This window comes from Amblyomma mixtum, unplaced genomic scaffold, assembly GCF_055824585.1.
Source record: "Amblyomma mixtum isolate Tamu unplaced genomic scaffold, ASM5582458v1 scaffold_41, whole genome shotgun sequence".
In the NCBI taxonomy this organism is placed as follows: domain Eukaryota; kingdom Metazoa; phylum Arthropoda; class Arachnida; order Ixodida; family Ixodidae; genus Amblyomma; species Amblyomma mixtum.
Window position 1 is genome coordinate 169,620 of NW_028317738.1, and position 24,643 is coordinate 194,262.

Here is a 24,643-nt window from a genome sequence, read left to right on the forward strand (position 1 = left end):
TTGTGGTTCCAAACGGATTGCCATTTTTTTCGAGCTTGAAGATGTACTAAGTTTACGCAATCTTTGTACGGCATATTGACATTTTTAATTTGCGTGCCGCGAGCTTGGGTAGCGCAGAAATCTGCTCTTTCATTGCCTTTTATGCCGACATGACTTGGTCTCCAGCATAGCCTTATGTTTTGTCCTTGAGCGATGGCTGTTGTTATGTTGTGTATGATGTCGCCAAGCAGCGGAGTGGTTGCGTTTCTATGGTTAAGGGCTGTAAGTACACTTAGCGAGTCAGTGTAAATAATACTGTTTGCGAGGTTCTTTTTACTATTTCTTCTCCGGCTACACAGGTCATGTAACGTTCGGCAGTAAATACGGATGCACATTGTGAAAGCCCCACTGTTTTATTCCAATTACCTTGCACCACTGCGCTTCCGACGTAAGCATCAGTTTTTGAACCATCTGTAGAAAAGGCAGTAAATGTACTGTACCTTTGCTGGAGTGTGAGGAATTCTTGTATTATATGTTCTTGTGGAATTTGTTTTTTATGGAACTGTGTAAGACTGAGATCGCAGATTGCGGGCAAGTTGTACCTTGTCGGCAGTGGATCTCGCCTTCTAGCAATGCTTGGCAGTGTGTTTAGTGCACCGAAATTTTGGCACATCTCATCAAATCGCAAAAGTAGTGGCCGGGTAGCTTGCGGTTTGTTATTGAACAGTGTTCTAGATGGACACTTTGTGGCGACTGGATAACATATATGCTTCTGCAGTGAACGGATTTTTTATTATTTATTTATTTATTTATTACAGATACCTGCAGCGCCCAAGGGCATTATTGCAGTGGGGGAAACACAATAACGTCTGCTCATTTGGCCGAAAGATACACGTAATAACAGAAATATAATCACACAACTAATAGACGAGAAAAAACATGCACTGAAGGAAGACAACCACGCTCCAGAAATAAAATAACACTAATGAAATGAAAAAGACACGCGCAAGACAACTGCGCGCCACGTCACACATCAGATAAAAATGCGCGGAATTGACCTTCCGTGCAGCACTCAGTGACGCCGGCTGGTAGCCTGTTCCACTCATTGATCGTCCGTGGAAAGAACGAGGTTTTATAAACATCTGTGCGACACTTAATCTCTCGGATCTTCCACTGATGATCAACTCGTCTAGAAAAAAAAATGAGATTGAAGCAGATACCTGTCTTTGTCAATGCTCAGCTTTACAAAATAGATGCGATGCATGATTTGTAATCTCAAATGTTTCCTACGGTTAGCTAAAGATCCCCAGCCAAGGTGGTTTTTAAGAGACGTGACACTAGTTGAGAAGCTGTAATTATTGGACACAAATCTCGCAGCATTATTTTGGACGCGCTCGAGCATATCACATAAGTAAGCAAACGGGTGGTCCCATACAGGACAGGCGTATTCAAGAATTGTTCGGATGTAAGTGAAATACAGGAGTTGTTTGACATTAGACGGTGCTTTATTGAAATTTCTTTTTAAGAAATTAAGCATTCTGCAGGCTTTGGATGTAGTGTACTCAACTTGCCTCGTCCATGTTAGGTTAGATGAAAAATAAACGCCGAGGTACTTGTATTCAAGTACTTTTTGCAAGGGAACATTATGTAGTGAGTAATTTGTTTGTAATGGGGAACGCTTTCGAGTGAAAGAGACAAATTGGCATTTTGTGGCATTCAAAGACATTTGCCATTTTAAGCACCAGGACTGGATGGAATCCAAGTTTCGCTGTAGTTTTAACGCATGAGAGGAATTTTCCACAACAGTGTAAACGACACAATCGTCAGCATAGAGCCGAACTTTGCAGGTAAGATCCAAGACAATATCATTGATATAAGTCAGAAAAAGAAGGGGTCCAAGAACAGACCCCTGCGGTACACCTGAGGAAACGTTTACATAATCTGAGTGCGAACCATTAATCAAAACACGCTGCATGCGGCCCTGAAGATACGAATGAAGCCAATCGATGACACTGGGGTGCAGACCAAGACAACGTAACTTATGTAACAATAGTAAATGAGGTACAGAGTCGAAGGCTTACTTAAAATATAGAAATACGCAATCTATTTGAGAGCCACGGTCAAAGGAAGAAACCAGATCATTACTAAACTCAAGCAACTGAGTAGTACAGGAAAAACCTGACCTAAAGCCATGCTGAACTTCTGTAAAATACCCATGAGAGTCAAGGTGTTTTATGACTGCACTATATATTATGTGCTCCAACGTTTTACAACACACTCGTTAAAGAAATCGGTCGGTAATTAACAACAGAGCTTTTTGAACCACTCTTATGCACTGGTACCACATTAGCATTTTTCCAGTCATTTGGCAGAGACACCGACTTAAGTGATGATCGGAACAAGATGACTAAGTAGTGAGATATTTCATTCGCGCAAGACTTTAAAACAAAGTTAGGAACACCATCAGGACCACCGGCAGAAGATGAATTCACATCACTAAGCAATTTTGACACACCTTGGTGAGTAAAACCCAATTCAGACATGGTTTCAGTGACAGATTCACGAGCTAACGGAAGTTCTCCGATGTAGCACATTGGCGCAAAAGAAGACTGGAAAAAAGCATTAAAGCAGCATGCCTTATCACCATCATTAGTAATAACTTCACCATCATGGTCTAAATTCGGTATTCCGACTTGTTCACGTCCATTGTGTTTCAAAAACGTCCACAATTCCTTAGGATTATTACGCAGTTTTGATCCCAAGTCATTTAAAAAGCTATCTTTAAGAGCTTTAATTTCAGTTTTTAGTGTACTGCCAAGAGCCCGAATCGATTGCAATACTGCAGGGCATCGATTTTTTTTGTATGATTTTAGAAGACGATGTTTTTTCCTGATAAGCTGTCTGGTTTGCCGTGTGATCCACGGTTTGTCGCGGCGGCGCTTTCCGGAAAGGCTTTTAGATGGGATATATTGATCAATTAGGCATTCCAGCTTATTCTTGAATACTTACCAAATGGAACTACAATCTAAATTGTGGTTAAGATCAATAAATTCAGGAAGGAAAGACGCAAGTTCGTTCCTCATTGACGTATAGTCTCCCTTATTAAAAAAGAAAACCTTTCGTGATCAACCTTTTGAAATTAAATAAGGAAAATGCCGAACATTAGCGACAACACAACTGTGGTCGCTTATTCCCGGTATGACCACCGTGTCACGCACTACTGAAGGCCGGTTGCAGAAAAGTAAGTCTAACACTGAAGATGAGTGCTCAGTTTCTCGTGTAGGTTCAGTGACGTACTGATATAGGTCATTAGTAGTAATTAATTAATAAAAAGATGAAGATAATGAAGAATGATTCGCACGAAGAGGTTTGTAGTCTACCCATTTGAAATCAGGCATGTTAAAGTCCCCACCAAAAAGAAAGTCATTTTTTAAGCTGAGCAGAAATTAAGACAACGAACTGAAAGCGTCAGGGTTGGTAGCGGAAGGAGGACGGTAGACAGAGCCAATAGCCAAATTCTTTCCATTGTTTAGGCGAAGAGTACACCATACTGACTCGCAACCATCTAGAGGGGCTGTTATTAATGAAGAGCTAAAACATTGGTCAATAAGTGAGAACACCCCCCCACCATGCAAGTGTCGATCACTACGGTACGCGTCTTAACCGGTGGGAAATACTTCAGAGCTGAGAACAGAATTATCCAGCCATGATTCAGTGCCCATTATAACATGAGGTTTTACAGAGGAAACAAGAGTAGCAAATTCATCAGTTTTGTTTTTGATACTCCTGCAATTCACGACGAGAGTTATCAATTCAAAATTTGATGACGCCAAGTACACAGATTGTAAGGTGGGCACGAACAGCGGAGCGGGCTGTTGCCTCCCTTTCTGTCATTCTCGAAGCTCGACGACACGGTCATGTTCAAAATGATAGACAAAACACTTTTTGTTGCCGAGAAGCTTATCAAATCGTAACTTGGAAAGAAAAGCCAGGTCACGTGCGTATTGTGAAAGCATGAAGCGTGCCTTTCTGACTGCGGGCGTGAAGTCCTCGCGTATGGCATACTTAGTGTCCTTTAGCTTAAAGCCGCACGATAAGATATTGTCTTTGACTTTATAACTACAAAATTTAACGACAATCGGTCGGTGCTTTCTTACACCAAAGCGACCTATTCTATGAGCCCTTTCGATGCTTTCAGGTGGAACATTTTGGTTAAGATGAGGCGAGAAGAATTCGCGCACATTTTTTTTTCAGATTCAGACCAACTACTCTCTGTTGTGGAATCATTTAGACCTAGAATAAACAAGTTATTCCTGCGGGACTTATTAGAAACATCTTCAAAACAGGCCTTAAGTTGGGCAACCTCTCTGGTCAAGGCGTCAACGCACGATGATGCGTTTGAATCACCAGCCCTTGAGGCCAGCCGTGAGGAATGCAGGTCGTTCTCTAGTGTAGCGATCCTGCCCAGTAAGCATTTTAAAGACGTACTTGTAGCGTCCTGCTGCTGTTTAAACATATGCAGTTCCTGAAGGAACTGCGACTGGCGAAGTTCCAGTCGTTGTATGGCAGCGTGAATGCCATCAATGGCTTCATTATCCGAATTCATCTCGTGTGTATCGAAACCGGGACCGGGGTTGCTCTCGACATCACCGCATAGAAGCAGTAAAAGTTTACATAAAAGACCATTACCATACTTCAACTTAACAACACACTTTTTCATAACACACAGCAAGTTGTCGGGGCACGACACCGCAATAATACATCGATTGGAACTACAATAGCATGCAGCGGGAGACCAGTAACTAACCTGGGCGAAAAACAGTGGTAAGCGCATGGCCGATGCGATGTCGCGCCCCAGCTGGCCGGCTTCCAACTGGCGAATAAATATCCGCCCCTCGGAGATAGTGCTGCTAGTGCGTCCTTGTTGCCAGATCAGCAGTGTGGTCGAAGCCAAACTGGGAGGCAGATGCGCAGGTGGTAGGCAGCAGCTTGTCATCGAGGCATCGTCAGCAGCAGTCGAGCTGAGGTTGAACTCGACAGGCGCATGCTTGGGTGCTTTATCCAACGACGATATATCCACGGACGACCAAGAAAAAAGGGCGTGGGACAGGACCTGGGCGAAAAACAGTGGTAAGCGCATGGCCGATGCGATGTCGCGCCCCCAATGAATGAATCATCATGTGAGCATGGCTCTTCTGTCTGTAAGTAAGGGTTCGTTGGCTTCTACATAGAGACTGGTTACAGGCGACGTTCTGTATGCACCTGTGGAGAGATGCAAACCTAAATTATGCACTGGATCCAGTCGCTTAAGGTACGATGGTCTGGCTGACCCATAAACTATGCATCCATAATCTAAGGTAGAGCGTACTACAGTGCGGTAAATTTGTAAGAGACTTGGCCTATCGGACCCCCATTGTTTTCGTGCAAGTATCTTTAGTAGATTCAAGGATCTGGAAGTTTTCTTTTTAAGGGTCTTTATGTCTTGCAGGAATGTGAGTTTTTTGTCAAATGTTATTCCTAAAAATATGTGCTCGTCTTTTACTGGCAATGTGACCTCGTTCAGGAAAAGTTAGTTAGTTATATGGGGTTTTATGGCGCATAAGCAACTATGGCTATCATGCGCCAAACACAAGGTTAGATGATGTTATGTCAAGTGTACAGAGGTTACATTATAATAGATTTAAAACATTGGCTTTCCTTAGAAACTTACAAACAAGTGAAAACTCGACAAGTGTTTGCTCGCCTAAAAGCAATGCCGTATGAAATGGAATGTATTCATTGAAAATACCGTAAAAAATTTTTTTCTAAGTTCTTCGAGATGCGAACAAGAAATTAAAATGTGATTTACTGTGACCTCCTCATAACACATTTCACACAGAGGTTTGTCTTTTTTTGTTAATAAGAAGTTATGGGTGATGTGTGTGTGACCTATGCGTAAACGACATAAAATTACTTCGATAAAACGCTCTTTATGGCGGCATGATTTCCATTCTTTTAAAATGGGCTTTATGGTATGCAGCTTGTTGTGTCCTTCATTTTCCCAACAAGCTTGCCACTTGGCTCTTAGTCTGCTATGCACTAACTTCATGTAATCCCTAGGAGGAAAATTCGCATGTTTTATTTCCATGGTTCTGGCTTGTGCAGCACACATGTCGGCTCTCTCATTACCCCTAATGCCAACGTGACTGGGAACCCAGCATAATTTTATAACATGTTTTTGTGTTGTGATCTTTACAATGTTGTGTATGATGCTTCCAATCATTGGCTCCGCGGCATTTTTGGAATTTAATGCTGTAAGGACGCTCAGTGAATCTGTATAAATGATGATGTTTTTGATGTTTTCATTTGTTATTTTCTGTACCGCAACCCTAATAGCATAACACTCCGCGGTGAAAACTGTAGCACATGAGGGCAGTCGTACTGCATTTTCATTTTTTCCTTGTATTACTGCGCTTCCTATATGAGCATGAGTTTTTGACCCGTCAGTATAAAATGCAGTGTAATTTCTGTATTTTTCTTGTAGTGCTAGATATTCTTGTATTATATGGTTGTGTGGCGTACAGGTTTTACTGAGGCGTGTTAGTGTGATGTCACACACTGTGGGGAGAGTGTACCACGGTGGTAGCGCTTCGTGTCCTGGGGCATATTTTTAATTTCGTTTACTAAGTTCAGAGCTTGGCATTTTTCTTCGAAGCGCAAGAGCAATGGCTTAATTGCGTGAGGCTTGTTGTTGAAGAGTATTCGGGATGGGCATTTCGTCACAATTGGGTAACAGATAGTTTTGGGCTGAGAAAGGATTTTGAGGATGTATGTACAAGTTAGTGCAGTTCTTCGATCTTCTAAGGAAGGTTCATTCGTTTCCACATACAGACTTGCTATTGGTGAAGTTCTGTAAGCACCGGAAGACAACCTTAAACCAAGATTGTGGATAGGATCCAGTCGTTTTATGTAGGATGGTCTTGCTGAGCCATATACTATGGACCCATAGTCTAACTCAGAGCGAACCAGAGAACGGTATGTATGTAACAGGCATGCCCTATCAGACCCCCAGCGTTTTCTTGACAGTAGTTTCAGTACATTGAGGGCCTGGGAAGCTTTTTTCTTTAGGCTTTTTATATGTGGCAAGAAAGCGAGCTTTTTATCGAAAGTTACCCCTAGAAATTTATGCTCTTGTTTGACAGGTAATGGGGTTTAGTTTAGATATAGTGTGGGGTCGGCCTGTAGGCCTCGTCTCAAAGAGAACAGAACCGCTACTGTTTTCTGAGGGGAAAATCTAAATCCGTTTCTATTTGCCCAGGTAGCCAGTTTATTTCTTGTTATTTGTATCTGTCGCTCACAGGCAGGTATGCTGGAAGACGTGCATGCTATTTGGAGGTCGTCTACGTAAAGTGAGTACATTATGGATTTTGGGATTACTTTTCCTATGGAGTTCATTTTGATGATGAATAAGGTCGTGCTGAGGATGCACCCCTGGGGTACGCCAGATTCTTGTATAAAAGTGTTGGAGAAGGTTGCACCTAGGCGGACTCTGAATGTACGGTTGCTTAGGAAGTCGCTCAAACAGCCCAGCATCCTGCCGCGGATACCTAGGTCCGCTAGGTCACGGAGGATACCGAACCTCCACGTGGTATCGTAAGCCTTCTCCAGGTCGAAGAAGACCCCGATACAGTGTTGGTTGTGGATGAACGCTTCCCGAACTGTGTTCTCGAAGCGAACGAGGTGATCGGTTGTGGAACATGTCTTTTTAAAACCCCACTGATGTATATCTAAAAGTTTCTGGGACTGAAGTATGAAGGTTAGTCTGATGTTTAGTATGCTTTCGAATGATTTTGCTATAAAGCTAGTGAGTGCTATTGACCTGTAACTGGTGGGACTAGTTGGTGGTTTGCCAGGTTTTAGGAAGGGTACTATGATTGCTTCTTTCCATGCTTGGGGGATATCTCCACTCATTCATATTTTATCGAAAAATTTTAGGAGAGCCTCTATGGCAGTCTCAGAGAGGTGAGCAAGCATGGCATAATGTATATTGTCTGGGCCTGGTGCTGTCATTTTACCGGATGTTAGTACTGTGTTTAGTTCCTGCATTGTAATAAGCTGATTGTAGTCTTCGTGTATGCATGTTCCAAAGGGAAGTTTTTGTTTTTCTACTATTGTTTTGTGCTTTTGAAATGTTAGTGTGTAGTTGGATGAGCTTGAAACTGTGGAAAAATGCTAACCAAATATGTTGGCCTGCTCTTCCAATGTTGTTTGAGTACCGGATGTTGTTAACATTGGAAATGTGAATGGAGTAAAATTTCCTGTGAATTTCTGCACCTGCTCCCACATTTTCTTTGATGATATTGAGGTGTTTATGGAGGATATGTACCCTTGCCATGATGCCCTTTCTGCGTTGCGTCTAGTGTATCGTGCTTTGGCCCTAGCCCTTTTGAAGATGAGCAGGTTTTCTGCCGTGGGATATCTGCGAAGGTTACCCCAAGCTTCGCTTTTGCTGCTTTTTAGCCAATGAGCATTCATTTGACCACCAAACGTTTTGTGTTTTTCGTGCAATTTCAGACGTTTGTGGGATGGCTTCTATTGCTGCAGATATTAAGCATGTGACAAATTTTTCATTTATTTCTTCTATAGTAAGGGTTTCGGCATATTCTTTTTCTAATGTGGCCTTCGTTCTGAAAAGTGCCCAATCGGCGAGGTGAATTTTCCATCGCCGAGGCTTCGTAGGGAGGATGACTGTAGCTGATGTTAGCTTTAAAACCGTAAGGGAGTGATCACTTCCCCGAAGGTCATCTAAAACATCCCAAATAAAATCATTAAAAACTGATGGAGATGCAAATGCTAAATCGAGGTAGGTCATTTTTCCAGAGCTGGGGCAGCAGTACGTGGCTTTTCCCGTATTCATTAAACATATGTTATTCGAAAGAATAAAATCCTCGATGAGCTGACCTCTGGAATCAGTATGCTCACTTCCCCAGAATGAGGAGTGTGCGTTAAAATTCCCAATTATCACATATGGCCGAGGCAACTGTTCCAGAAGTTCTTCTAGGTCATGCATTGTAATTGTGTTGTGTGGTGGTATGTACACAGAGCATATTGTTATCGTTTTATGGCTAATGATGTTTACTGCGATCGCTTCTAAGTTTGTCTTTAGTGCTATCTCTCTTGTAGGGACATCGCTTTGCGTAATGATAGCGACGCCTCCCGAGAGTCGGCTAGCTTGCACTCGGTCTTTCCGGAAAATATTATATTTTTTAAAGATGTTTGTGTGCTGTGGCCCAAGGTTTGTTTACTGCAGGCACATAGCTGTAGGTGCCATTCTTTTGATGGTTTGGTTTATGGGGTTTAACGTCCCAGAGCGACTAAGGCTATGAGAGACGCCGTAGTGGAGGGCTCCGGAAAATTCGACCACCTGGGGTTCTTTAACGTGCACTGACATCGCACAGTACACGGGCCTCGAATTTCTCCTCCAAAGAAATTCAACCGCCACGGCCGGGATCGAACCCGCGTGTTTCGGGACAGCAGCCGAGGACCATAGCCACTGAGCCACCGCGGCGGCTGCCATTCTTTTGAGCATTTCGGTTATGTCTGTGTAGTTTCTGTGTAGACCTCTACAGTTCCATTGTATTATATACGCCATTGTGATAAGTTGGGGATTGGGGAAAGTTATTTATTCTCAGGAGCGGTGATTCGTGGTTTCCCTTTCTTCTCTAGGGAGTCTCGCCGCCGCTGCAGGGTTGGCGAACCAGGAGTTGTATCCATCGTCACTTTCGTGGCGCCGGATTTCCGCGGAGACGGCGCGGATGCGTGTGTTTTAGATGTCGGCGGACTTTCGCCGACATCCATATCCTCCACGGTGGACGTGGGGGATGCTTCTTGGTTGCGATGGCCCGTGGCCTTCGCATTCGTCTTTTTTCTTGGCACCGCTGAACCAGGCCCTGCTCCAGCGGCAGAGTCTTTTGGGCCAGCAGGTGCCTTCTTAGAGGGGCGGGGCGAGAGGTCCAGTTCAGCTGAGCTGTTCTCGGTGTCTGTCGCCGAGGATGCCGCTGCTAAAAGTGGGGCCTCAGGGCCTCCAGCGAGGATCGCGTGGTCTTCTCGCGACAGTTTCAGCCCTGTGAACTGTACCACCGGCTTCTATGGTGGGGACTTGGGTGTCGACACCAGGTCCACCGGATAGACCTGTGTGCCGACAGAAACTGAAGGCGGCGGCCGTCCCCGCGTCACCGTTTCAGAGTATGTCCCTTTCTGTTGGAAAGAGACGCGTTTTTTTGCCTCAAGGTAGGAGAGGTTTTTTGTGGTCTTCAAAGTTATAATTTGTTTTTCTGTTTTCCAGACTGGGCACGACCTGGAGTACGCGCCATGTGCGCCATTGCAGTTGACGCATTTTGGTGTGCGTTCGCATCTTTCTTCAGTATGTGCGTCTTCTGCGCATGTGACACAAGTGGGTTTACCGCGGCAAGCCAACATGCTGTGCCCAAAGCGCTGGCACCTAAAACATCGTCTCGGATTTGGTATTTATGGGCGGACTCTGCAATGGAGGTATGCGGCGTGGATGGAGTCAGGCAGAGTTGTGCCATTGAAAGTTAGGACAATGTGTTTTGTCTTGGTTTCTGCATTGTTTCTCCAGATGGTTATTCTTCGGGCTGCTATTACTCCTAGTTGAGCTAGTTCTTCTTCCATTTCCGCATCGGTACTCTGTAGGAGTTCATATTCAGATATGACGCCCTTCGAGTGGTTCAGGGTGCGGTGCGGGGTTACCTGTACGCTCATTTCTCCACGATTCTGTAATGACATCAGTTTGATACTTTGTTCTTTTGTGCTTACTTCTACAAGGAGACCTCCGGTTCGCTGCTTTTTTGCTTTGTAGTCTTTGCCTACACAGCTTTTTAGGGTGTTGGCGATGACAAATGCAGAGTGGTTGGCTACCGGTTCATCAGTGTTCGAGTGAACCATAAAAAACTTCGCAAACATTTCTGGCTTCTGTGCATCCAGTTTCTTGACATCGGTGCGACCCCTTTTTGGGGGCCGATCAGATTTTTTTGCAGATTTATCCATACGGCTTGTATAAACTAAGGGTTCCTGATACTTTGTCGCCTCTGATTCACCCTTATACAGAGAGGAAGGTCCCGGGACTCCCCGCCTGGTAGACAGACGAGGAGCCCATCGGTCGAGGATTGACCACTTCCTCGACTGCCACCGTTCAAGGTTTCTTCCCTCCACCTTTCAACCTATCGCCACGGTACGGATGACAGCTTCGGTATGGGGGCTAAGGGTCCGTTGTGGCGCCAAGCACCAACACCTCGTTACACAAGGTGCCCTTGCGGGCGTTCAGGAAAAGGCTGGGATCAGTCCGTAGTCCTCTTCTAAGCGAGAAGAGAACAGCTACTGACTTTTGTGGGGAAAACTTGAAACCATTTTTGTCTGCCCATGTTGTTAGTTTTACTGTCAACTGTATTTGTCTTTCGCATGTTACTATGTTTGAGGATGTGCACGCTATTTGGAGATCATCAACGTAGACTGAATACATAATGGCCTTGGGAATTATTTTAGTTGTGGAATTCTTTTTTACAATAAATAAGGTCATGCTTAATTTTGTTGCGGCATACGACCTGCGCTGCGCTATACGAATAAAGAAGAGGCGCTGGGCGAGCGCGAGGGGAGAGCGCGCGGTGCTAGCGTTAGACAGAGACCGAAAGAGAATCGCAGCGGCCGGTTGTGCCTGGGTGGCCTGCGTTCCTCTGTGCCTTTCTCTGCGCGGGACCGCCGTCCCGTAGCATTTGGTAGCAGCGGTGGGATTATGCCGCTCACCCGCTCCCAGCATCAAGTACCCGACGTGCCAGATGACAGGACTCCGCCACCACCCGATGGCGCCGACGACGCAGTGGCCGGCACCGCTAGACATGGGTGCTCGGAGGGGCTCGGTCCTCTGCAGCGGCTGGACGCCGGTATTGGGCGCCTCCTGGATATGGTTACCCAGCGGATGGACGCATCGGAGGCCCGTCTGACTGCCCAGGCTGGGGAGAAGGAGGCCCTCCGGCGCGACTTCCGTAGCCTTCTGCCAGTTGAGCCGAACACGGGTCAGGTGCCTTTGGGCGTCCCCGCCACCGCTGTCCCCGGCTGTGCCGTCGCTTTACCTGCGGTCGTCGCCGCCAATAGCGTGCTCGGGGCGGGCACATCATTGGACGTAGTGGAGTTACCCACGTTCGACGGCACTGTCTCGTGGGATGCTTACCGCATCCAGCTGGACAGTATTGCGGCGGCGCGAGGCTGGGAAGAGCGAATGAAGGAATGGATGCTCTGTCCAAACTGAGAGGCCGCGCGACTGAGCTGCTGCAGAATGTGCCGCTCGACCAGCAGGGCTCTTACACTGTCCCGGCGGGCGTCCTCGCCGACCACTACAGTGTTTCTGGTCACACCCGAGTCACCCCCGTGTCACCCCCGGCCTGCGAGCCCGCCGTCAAAAGCCCGGGGAGACATACCAGGACCTTGCCGCCGCCATTGAGCGCCTGGCTCTGCAGGCGCTGCCGGGGGCGCCTCAAAACGCCGTGGCCCTGATTGGCACTGACGCGTTTGTCGACGCCATCCGACTCCCTGCGGTGCAGCGCTTGGTCCGCTCTGGGCGTCCTGAGTCCGTTCGCACCACCATGGCGGTCGCCGTCGAGGCGGAATTGGCTTTGCCGGCCACGCGGTGGTCGCCACCATCTGCCGGGCGGAGCATCCCGCTGCAGGCTCCTCGATTCATAGTCCCTACAGCAGCCTCTGCCCGACGTGTGCGTATCGACGTGTGCGTGACCTGCTTCCTCTGCGGCCTGAGGGGACACTACGCGAGGGACTGTGCTGGCCCTCCGACGTCGGAAAACGATTCGGTCCCCGGTTTTAGTCCGTCCCCGCACTCCTTAGTTCGCCGCGTCCCCTTCTTTCGTCGGCTTCGATAACAACTGAAGCTCCTTACGTGCTTTTGACGTCGCCCTGCTTGACCGGCACGTAGCGGCCTTGGTCGACACCGGAGCGAATGTCAATGTGCTCGACAAATCGTTTATTGTGGACGCACCCCACCTGCTTCTTCCAGCCGCCAAAATCCGGGTCTTAGCTTTTAACGGCGCCCCGGTGGAGCACGTCGGACGTGTTATCGTCAACCTGACAACACTCGGAAAGACCATCTCCACCGAGTTTCTTGTTGCGGACAGCCCTATTTGGCCAGTGGTAGCCGGGTGCGGGTGGTGCCAGCAAGCCGGAGTCGTCCTTAATTTTACAAGCACTGAACCACGTGCGAGCCAAACTCTGTGTAGGCCGGGTTAGCTTAGCCAGATTTCCAGCCTTCGTGTCACCCTGTGGCAGTCCCTGGTGTCGGCGACCAAGCGTGCTTTTCGATCTGTGCGCTACCTCGGAACGAAGTGGCCACGTCGCGTCAAGCCAGACGACGTCACTACCGTGACTGTGGCGACCGCCGTGACTCTGCCACCGGGTGCGGCCACTTGGGTGTATGCCAAGTTTGACAGTCCGATCACACTGGATGTGCTTTTCGAACCTACCCGGTGTTCGGCTCCAGCCCGTGAGATGACCTCCCTTCGAAGCCTTCTGTCTGAGATCAAAGGCGAGGCCCACGTATTAATGCTTAATATCAGCCGCGCACCGCTCGTGCTGACTCCCGGCACGCAATTGGGTACAGCGTCAGTCTTGAACTCCGAATCACCGGTTGCGTCTTTGCAACCTGAAGAACCATCTCACCCCACTCCAGCGCCGGTGGTCCTATCATGGGACGCATTTAACTTTGAGCCCACCCTGACGTGCGCGGAGCTCGCCTCTCTGAAGGCCTTGCTGCTCGAGCATCGCAGTTGCCTTGCTCTCAGCGCCGGTGAACTCGGGTGCACTTCCTGGGCCCAACACCGGATCAACACCGAAAACAGTGGGCCTATTCATCACCAACCTCGCCGTGTCGCGCCAGCTGAACGGAGAGTCATCCAGCAGCACGTATGCGACATGCTTGACCAGGGAATCATCGCCCCTTCTTGTTGCCCTTGGTCCTCCCCTGTCGTCCTTGTGCTCAACAAGGATGGAGCACACAAAGAGAAATTTATTCTGTACAAACCAAACAAATAATTCAGCACACACATATATACACTGGGGAGCCTGCTCCGAACAAAAGATCATACAGTGAGACAAACTACCCTTTTGGGGTTGAACATAGTCCAATTCGCAAAGTATCAGAAAGGCACAGTGTGGTGCCTACACAAAAAGGGGAGGAGAACCTCCTCTCAACGTACACGTACAAGGTGGAGGCCGCCTACAGACAGTTGCATCGCAAGGCAGCAAACACAGCTACAAAACAGTAATGAATTCGAAGAAACCCAAAGCAATATGTGCTAGAAAAGAAAGGGGGGGGGGGGGTATCAATTTCCCCTGTCCCAACACCAGACCCTCAACCAGGGTCTACAAAACCATACAATTGGAAAGGAGTATGTTCAGAGACATCCACACTAAGAGAGGAGGGCTGGTATCATCAGCCTTCCGTCACGGACAACAAAGAAACGCGTGTGCCAGCGCTGCAGAAACCTTGCTTCTCCGTCTTGTTCTAAGCGGTCAGACAGGTAGGTCCAAAGGAGAAGACGCAGGTTCTGCAGCGCTGGGTACATAGCTCGCACCGGCTGCCTGAGAGCTTCGGCGAGGCAGCGACGGCGCCACAACAGAAACAAAACACACTGGACAACGAGTCCCGCGAAAAGGCCCCGCGGGCGCCGGACGCCCTGTCCGTAGCGTACGGAAAACATACGGCGTACAAGCTGCCACATAACTCGAGCAACTGAACATTCAAAGGAAAAATGCTGAATTGTCTCTGGTGCCCCGCAGTTCGGGCACTGCTCGTTGGGTACAACACCCCAGGATGCGAGCCGCTGTCGTGTGGGCAAGACGCCCCAGCGACGTCGCCTCCGCTTCTGCGTTGATTATCTTAAGTTGAACGCTATCACTCGTCTCGACGTGTACCCGCTGCCCCACATCGACGATGCACTTGACCGCCTGAAGGGGGCCCGTTATTTATCCACCCTAGATCTGCTCTCCGGCTACTGGCAGGTGCCTGTTCACCCCGTTGATGCGGAAAAGACGACATTCGTGACTCCCGACGGCCTCTACCAATTCAACCTTATGCCCTTCGGTCTGTGAAATGCTCCAGCCACCTTTCAGCGCCTCATGGACCGCGTCTTAGGCCATATGAAGTGGACTATGGCGCTGGTCTACCTGTACGACGTCATTGTCTATGCGGCCACGTTTGAAGAACACCAAAGGCGACTCAAACTCGTCCTCGAAGCCCTTACCTCTGCTAGGCTTCGCTTAAAACCAAAGAAATGTTTCTTCGATTTCGCAGAGGTCCCGTACTTGGGTCACGTTGTGAGCCGGCATGGCATCCGTCCCGACCCGGAGACGCTAAAAGCGCCTACGGCTTACGAAGCTCCCACCACTGCCAAGGAGCTCAAAGGTTTTTTTGGATTTGCTTCGTATTTCTGTCGTTTTATACCCGACTTTGCCAAGCGAAGCGCTCTGTTGACTGCCCTGCTAAAGAAGAATGCAGCGTGGAGTTGGACACCGGCCCAACAGCTCGCGTTCCTCGACGTCAAGCAAGCCCTCCTCGAGCCTCCTACGTTGGCCCATTACAACGAATCGGTACCCGTCGTCCTCCACACGGATGCCAGCCAAGATGGGCTCGGCGCTGTCGTCCTGCAGGAGGATGAGTCTGGGGACAGCAAACTCCTCGCTTATGCCAGCCGCCAGCTTTCGGACGTTGAGCGCCGCCGCCACTCTTGACAACTCGAGTGCCTCGCCATTGTCTGGGCCGTCGAGAAGTTCCGTCCCTACTTGCACGGCCGTCACTTTACCATCGTCACGGACAATAGCGCTCTCACTTGGCTGCAGTCTGCCAAACACTTAAATGCCAAGATTGCACGCTGGTCCCTGCAACTTCAAGAGTATGATTTCACCATAGTGCATCGGTGCAGCTCTGCACATCAGGATGCCGATTTCCTTTCTTGCCACCCTTGTTCCCTGACGGCTTTGACGGACCTCAGGACTGCGCAAACGCAAGATCCCGACGTTACTGCCATAATCCACTCCCTTGGCACCGCCGTCGGCCCCGGCCTCCGCAAACTGCGCCGGGTCTATCGAATGAAGGATAATCTCTTGTGTTATGTGAAGCGGTTCCGTGGTCGACCACCCGTGTGGTTGCCAGTGGTGGCGGCAACACTGCGGTCGCAGATCTTGCGCGGCCTGCACGACGCTCCCAAGGCTGGTCGCCTTGGTCGCGGCAAAACCTACGCACGAGTGTCGGAGCGCTTTTGGTGGCCTAATATGTCTAGAGACGTCAAGGAACACGTGGCGTCCTGCCAGACGTGCAAATTCAGGAAGTCGTCCAGACGAGTAACCAAGACACCCCCGCAGGAGTTTTCGCCGAACGAGTTCACCTTTCGAACTGGTTGGACTGGACCATTTAGGCCCGTTCCCGAAGACACGTGCCGGCAACCGGTATATTCTGGTTGCGATCGACTACTTGTACAAGTGGGTCGAAGCACTGCCCGTTCCAGACACGTCGTCCGCTCATGCCGTCTTGTTTGTGGAACATCTTGTTCTTCGGTACGGTGTGCCCCGATGCCTCGTCACGGACCGTGGGAGCTGCTTTATGTCCCAAGAATTTGAGCGTGCCCTCCGCTCCTTTGGCATTGCGCATTCCACTACGTCCGTCAATCATCTCCAGTGCAATGCACTCATGGAGCGTGTCAACCGCACCCTCACGGATATACTCGCCTCCTACGTCGGCCCGTCCCACACAAACTGGGATCGTTTTGTTTCTGCTGCAGCTTTTGCACTCAATACTGCGGCTCAAGAAACAACGCATGTCACGCCATTCTCAGTCGTCTATGGCAGAACGCTCTCCGTCCCACTCGACGCGCAGTTGGGCCTTCCCCGTCCTAATGCGTCACCGACATACTGCGCCCAACGACTTCGTTACGCCCGCCTCGACGCTCAGCGCAATCTTCTCACGGCTCATGCGCATGCGCAAGTGGCCAATGCGGTACCACCACCACTTCCCTCCTTCCGGTCCGGTTACTTGGTCCTCGTTCACCGCAACATCCGCGCGACTGGCCGTGCCGCAAAGCTCTTTCTCCGATACCGCGGCCCTTACCGTGTCGTTGCACGGCTCGGCCCCGTGACGTACCGACTAGAAGAGGTCCCCGAGCTTCGACCACGCGGTGTGCACCACATTTTTCCCGAACATGTCTCAAACATGAAGCGCTATGTTTCCGGCACCCGCCGTGATCCCGACTTGGCTCTCACGTCCTCACCAGTGCAGCCGCCGCCTGCTAGCACCAGGCCTCCCACCCGGAATGCCGCCCCATAAGTGGAGTGCTGTGGCATGGACGCAATCACAAGTTCCGAGTTGTGTCCGTACTGTCTGCGCACATCGAAGCAACCCCGTCGCCTACAGGAGCACTAGACGAGGGCAAGCGCGGTTATGCGCTTCCACAAGCTAACACAAAGCCACAAACGCAAAAACAAACACCGTCTCCCGACTATGCCACCGGAACTGAACGTCGGGCTCAGCTTGTGATGAACGGCTTACTGGAACAACTTTCCGGAGGCAGAAAAAAGCCTTCGCTGTTGTCGTACGATGAGGAATCGCCTACAAGCAGCCCTGAGATCGACCGGGACAGTTTGTTGTCAGACGACACTATGTCATCACAACGTGATGATGCCTGCTGCAAATAAAGATTCGCCAGTGAGAAGAACCTACCCTGGCTCATCGGGACGAGTTCGATGCCTTTCTCAAGGAATGCACTCCCGTCAAGGAAGCGCCGCAAAATCTGAAAGATATGCAGGGCGTTTCTCGTAGCAGTGCCACCGTTCCCTTCCCTATCGGATGCCGTCGCAGGAGACACCGGCGCGGAGTCACCTAGCCCACACGCTTCGTCGCCGGATTCCTCGTCCCTATCCAGCGGCGAAAGCTTTTCTGACATTGCGGAACCTCGCTCACCCCTCATACAGGACCTGCAGGTGCTCGACAATATGTCGCTCGCGAGCGATGTGATCCCCATCACTTTCGGCGGGGACACGACCACAATAGAGAAGGAGCACCTAGCCATCCTGTTGGCAACCTGCAAAGCCAAAGGCCAGCGCTGCAAAGGCCAGCGGTGTTGGAACTGGGTGCTATCTTCCCTCCTCTCCCTCTCCCCCCCCCTCCCGGTGGAAAGATGTTACGGCATACGACCTACGCTGCGCTATACGAATAAAGAAGAGGCGCGGGGCGAGCGTGAGGGGAGAGCGCGCGGAGCTATCGCGAGACAGAGACCGAAAGAGAATCGCCGCGCCCGGTTGTGCCTGGGTCTCCTGCGTTCCTGTGTTCCTTTCTCTGCGCGGGCCCGCCGTCTCGTAACAATATACAACCTTGAGGTACTCCATTCTCCTGAATGAAGTTTCTTCAGAGGGTGGAGCCTGGTCGTACATGAAAAGAACGGTTAGAGATCTAACGCGGATGCCTAGGTCCCCTAGGTCGCGGAGGATCCCGAACCTCCACGTTGTATCACACGCTTTCTCCATATTGATAAGGACTGCTACACAGTGCTGTTTGTGTATAAAAGCTTCTTTGATTGTGTTTTCAAGGTGAACCAGATGGTCAGTTGTTGAGCATGTCTTTTTAAAGCCGCATTGATTTATGTCGAGAAGTTCACGGGATTCAAGGACAAAAGTTAGTCTGATATTGAGGACACTTTCAAAAGATTTAGCGAGACAGCTTGTAAGGGCTACTGGCCTGTAGCTACTGGGGGAAGTTGGTGATTTTTCTGGTTTCAGGAATGGCACTATGCTGGCTCTTTTCTACTCTTCAGGTATTCTTCCTTCTATGAATATTTTGTTTACGAAGTTCAAGAGTGCTTATATGGCAGAATAGAAGCTTGGGCGAGTTGGTGATGGTTCACTTGCCACATAGCGCTAAAAAGACACGGACACAAGGGAGACACACAGGACGGGCGCTGTGTGTCCCGTCCTATGCCCGTCCTCTGTGTCTCCCTTGTGTCCGTGTCTTTGTAGCGCTATGTGGCAAGTTATATGGCAGGTTTGGAAAGTTGTTCAAGCATTTCGTAGTGGACCGCCTGAGCGACCAGAAGTCGCTGTTCTTCCTCCCCTTCAGCGCCAAACCTGGCTCGACTGGCTTGGCGCTGAATGGGAGGAAGAACAGCGACTTCTGGTCGCCCAGGCGGTCGACATGCTCGGCCTGTAAATTATGGCCGAATAAAGGTCTTGTACTACTGTTATCTGGTCATGTCCTGTAGCAGTTTTTTTCCGGCAGACAGTACTGCGTTGATTTCTTGGAGGGTAATTAAATTTTTGTATTGTTGGTTTCCATCCCAACCTATGAGAAGTCTTTGCTTTTCGGCTATATTTTTGTGTTTGAGAAATGTCTCCGTATAGTGTCATGAACTGGAAACTGCAGCGAAGTGTTCCCCAAAATGGCTGCTTGTTCTCGTATGCTTGTCTGTGTGCCAAGCGTTGTCAAAAGAGGAACTGAGAACGGTGAGAAGTTGCCATCCAATTTCCGAAGCTGATCCCACATTTTTTAGATGTATTACTGGATGTCCGTCAGATTTTAAGAAAATTACGTCTCGCGTGACGGCTAATCGTGGACGCATAATTTTGTGGTAAGGTGCATGGGATGGTACGCCAGTTACAGGAGCATATTCATGACATTGACACGTCTGTCCGAAGATTTCACTGCCTGTGTCCGGACAGGTGCTCTCTGAGGCTCTCATTACCTAAACACGTGAATGAGCCCAGAGTACAGCGATAGCCCTCTGCGAAAGTGTGCGTCAGCATATGACGCTTTAAAGATCCTCGCACTGATCCTGCATAAGCGCATATATCACACTTGGAAGGGTCTTTTTCCAGTGTGAACTAGCTTGTGACGGTTGAAATTTGAAGACTCTGCACTTGTGAAAGGGCACTTATCGCACTTGAACGGTTTTTCGCGAGTTGCGTACGCTTATGTTTAGTGAGGTTGCTAAAGGTTGTAGCTCTAAAAGGGCACATGTCGCAATTGAAGGGTTTCTCGCCAGCATGCTTTCGCTTGTGCATGGCGAGAGTAAGCGCGCGCAGCTGTAAAAGCGCACAAGTCGTACTTGAGCGGTTTTTCGCCAGTGTGCGTACGCTTGTGACGAGTTAAGCTTGAAGACTCCGCAGTTCTAAAAGGGCACACGTCGCACTTTAACCGTTTTTGACCGGTGTGCATAGTATCGTGTGCACTCACACATCCAGGCTCTGCAGGTGCAAAAGTACGCGTATTGCGATTGAACAGGCTTTCGCCAGTGTGCGGAGTATCGTGCGGAGTGACACATCCAGACTCTGCAGGTGACAACTACACGTGGTGGTATTGAACAGCCTTTCGCCAGTGTTCATGGTATTGTGTGGACTGACACATCCAGACAATGCAGGTGTAAATGTACATGTGCGGCGATTAAACGCGCTTTCGCCAGTTTGCATACTAAAATGTGCAGTGACATTTCTCCAGTCTGCAGCTGTAGAAGGACACATGTCGCGACAGAAGCTGCTCTCGCCACTGTGCGTACTATATTGTGGAGTGACATTTCTCGGGTACGTAGCTGTAGAAGGACGCGTGTAGCGATTGAAGCTGCTTTCGTCAGTGTGCGCACTATATTGTGTACTGACATTTCTCGAGTCTGCAGCTGTAGGACACCTGTCGCGATTGAAGCTGCTCTTGCCACTGTGCGTATTTTGAAGTGGAGTGATTTCTCAAGGCTGCAGCTGTAGCAGGACACGTGTCGCGGTTGAAGGGGCTTTTGCCAGTGCGCGTACTATAATTAGGGTTGTTCGTTTTCGGGTCAAACCCGATTTTTCCCGATTTCTGAAACAATTGTGCCTACGGAATTGTTGTGCCTCCAGTCTCAGACAGAGAAAAGCAGTTGACATTGGGAAAACGGAGCCGTACTCGATCATTTCCAGAAGCGGCTGCTGAGTCAGTCGTTTGATGACTACCGACCTCTCTTTATTTCCGTGATGGACAATGTAGGCTCTCTTAGCGAGGTGTTTAACCACTACTTGCTGGAAGCGAGCCCCACAAATGAAGGTGCTGAAGTGATGGACTATTGGAACGACGAAACTGTGCGTTACCTAAGGCTAGCAAATGCAGCGTTGTCATTGTTGTGCCTAGCTAATGGCAGCTGTGACGTTGAGCGAACGTTCTCTCAGCTAAGGTACCTGCAGAGACCAGACAGGTCTCGGATGGAAACCGAGATGTTGCGCATGCAGATGATTATGTATGTTAATAAGGACGTGTAGAACGTCGATGACCAGCCTCGTGAATAAAATGTTTCTTTTCTCAAAACGGACCGTTGCCTCTAAATGCGAGTAATAATTAATTACCAAAGTAACGCCAAATTTTAATGCCTCATACTGTCGTTAGCAGACGCGTCGTCAGCCGTGTCGACAGACGCGTCGGCAGATTTGTCGCCCTTTCGGCGTCACTGCTTAAAAAAAAACTGCGCCGAAGGTGGGAATCGCACCAGGGTCTTTGGCATTAGAAACGGAGACGCTACCACTCCGCCACGAAGGCTCAAGGTTCGAGCATGAATAAAGGCGCATCTAGTGAATGCATGGGTTCCATAAATAAAATAAAAGGAATAAAGTCCAAAAAAGGAAAAACAAAAATAAAAGAAAATAAACAAAAAATAAAAACAAATTAGGAATTAGATGTGAAAATAAAAATAAAAAAACAATAAAAATAAGAGGAGAAAAATAAAATAAAAAGGTATGAAAAATATAACAGTAAATAAATCAAACAGTGCGCCAGGAAACGCTTTCCCCTAGCAGCACTTTAGAGAGCCAAAGTGACCCCTGAATTTTCACGGGTGTCCACCGAGATGTGCGAGGCAATTACTGCGTAATTTCCTTTCCTCAAATACAGTTTCCAGTTTCATTACCGCCCCTCTTTCTCTTTCTTCTTTCACTCCCACCTCCTCCCTTCCTGTAGGGTGCGTTTCGGGTGTCCACCGAGATGACAGAGAATTTCCGAACGTGTGGTGACATTCCTCCCTTCCTCTACGGTGGGGTTCGGGTGTACATCGAGATGACATAGAATTACTACGTAATTTCCTTTCCTCAAAAAGCGTCGCGTTCAAAGGGGAAGGCATCGCGCCGAACGGGTGGTGGCGTCCCGTGGACTGCCTGGCAGCGCTACAACACGCTGTCGCGTTCCACTCCTAAAGGCGAAGCTTAAGCGTCATTAATTAGCAGTTAATTCGCATATAGTCATTAACCAGTAATTAGTCACTAATTAGTAATTTGTCATTAATTCGTCATCAATTATGTGTGGCATCATCCAGTGGTAACGCCACCAGTGTCACATAGGCAAAGTGGTGCGGAAAACGCTTGCGCCTTTAGACAGCCACTTTAGACAGCCGAAGTGCCCCTGAATTTTTTGCAATACTTTCTTCAAAGCAGCCCAAAATATAGCCCTAATAGGTAACCACCTGTTAGAGCAAATGGAATTATTAGTTTGTAAATTTAACCCAATAAAACCGAATTTCGAAGCTCTTCCACAAAAAACCCGATTTCTCCCCTATTATCAAGCCGAAAAATAACGCCCGATTTTTCCTCCCCGAATTTGAAAAAATATAAAACCTGAAAACGAATAACCCTAACTATAATGTGGAGTGACATTGCTCGGGTTGTCAGCTCTAGGACGCGGGCCACGATTGAAGCTGCTCTTGCCAAGTCGCCACGGGCCCTGGCTGGCTCTCCACCCGTTGGCTGACTGCTCCTCAGCTAAAAAAAAAAGGCGGCAGACGGAACGTCTAATTCAATCTAATAGGTAAATCGGCCGTACAAAGACAATCATTCCAAGTTTATAAGAATGCTTGGAGCGTGCAGATCGAGTTCCCGCGTTTAAAAGACGAGCTCGAATCTCTTTAGTGCACTTTTAATGTGTGTTTGTGGAGTGAAAACTATATTTATTTGGTTTTCGCCCCGTGACTCGGAGCCTCGAATCTTTTTTTGCCTGTCCAAGGAGTCCCGCCGTCCATCCGTCCGACGTTGACGGCACTGGGCAGCCTGGACTAGTGCACTGCACGGGGTCGGGCCGGCCCGAAAGCCCGGGCAGGGCCGGGACATGATTTGTTTTGCCGGGCCTGGGCCGGGCCCGGGCCTGAAGTTGCAGGCCCGGGCCGGGCTCGGGCTTAAAGCTGCGAACCGGAGTCGGCCTTGGGTCCGTACAGAAACGGCTGGTGTCCGACTATTCATTCACTTTTGCAGAGTGAAGTACACAACTGCGGCATTGGAGCAGCGACACGGATGAACTATGGGTTATAGTACGCGCTGAGAAAAAAAACAACTAAGCTTTACTAATTGACTTACTTATTTCCTTATTTCCTCGCCGCTGTGGCTTAGTGGTCAAGGCGCTTGATTACTGAGTTGGGGAACCAGGGTTTGCTGCTAGCCTCGGCGGCCGCATTTCTGTTTCGGCGGCAAGCATGACAGCCATGTACTTTGCAGTATCATTGCTCGTTGAAGAAACCCAGGTGGTCGAAATGATCCGGAGCCCTCTACTTCGGTGCCTCTCACAGCCTGACTGCCCTTGGGTGCTTAAGCCCCCAAAACAGCTTTTATTTTATAGCTATATTTTTCTCATGTGAGAAAATTCACAAACTAAAGCGCGTTTGGTTTTCTTTTTGATCAGCCGTCCGGAACGTCTCGTAAATGAAAAAGCCGCAAAAGCTCGCGAGAGTTTGTAAATCTCATCTCGTAACCACATCTATGCCTCCTCGCTTCTTCAGCCTCGTTCTCATGACAAGTGTTTTGCCCTGTAAGTTATCACGTGGTTCGCGCGTTATCTTCCGCGCCACCAGTAAGAGCAAAATTCAGCCGGTAAGATCGCGTTCACTAAAAAAAATGTTATCACACTGCTTGCTAGGCAGCTTTTATGTTTATACTTCCGGGCGGCAAAATATAACTGATTAAAATCATGGGGGAATGAAAATTAGTCTATTACGCGCGTATGCAGCTCTTTTTATTTGGCTCTCGGAACTTCCGAGTTCATCTCTGCGCACCTACACGAGATCACTGTCGAAAGGACGGGCCTGGCGAGCACTATTCCTAATCACTTCCTTCTGGGTTAAAAAAAACCAACTTTCTGCAAGCCAAACTGTGGTTTCAGAACCTTTGTCGGCCAGTTTCTTATCGGTCTAGTACCAGTCTACTTGCTCAGAGTGAGCAATATACCTCAAACGTTACTGTGAAACGAGCCGGGCCGGGCCCGGGCTGGGCTTCACTCCGGGATTCACGGGCCGGGCCGGGCCCGCTAGAGCGATAACTTTATGGGCCTGGGCCGGGCCCGGGCTTGAAGCCGCGGGCCTGGGCCGGGCTCGGGCTTCAGGTCTCGGGCCCGGACCGGGCTTAGGCCTCAGATTGAGGCCCGTGCAGTGCTCTAGCCTGGACTCGTGTCCACCGCCTGTGCAGAGGCGCTGGACGACCGTGCAGGAGGGACGTTAACATTCGAGTTAGACGACCTGTGGGAACACGTCTTTAGGCCCGCCAAACCGGGGGTCTGCACGACCTGCTTTGCAGTTGGCGGATAGTGTTATCTTAGTGGCTGTCAAGCTGTTTTCTACAGCTTTTCCTCCAG

The 24,643-nt window shown here is 49.0% G+C and overlaps 1 pseudogene; it reads right to left on the reverse strand.

Moving 5' to 3' along the window:
* Positions 1 to 12,380: 12,380 nt before the first annotated feature.
* LOC149324399 (uncharacterized) overlaps positions 12,381 to 24,643 on the reverse strand; it is a 49,479-nt pseudogene continuing 37,216 nt past the window's right edge.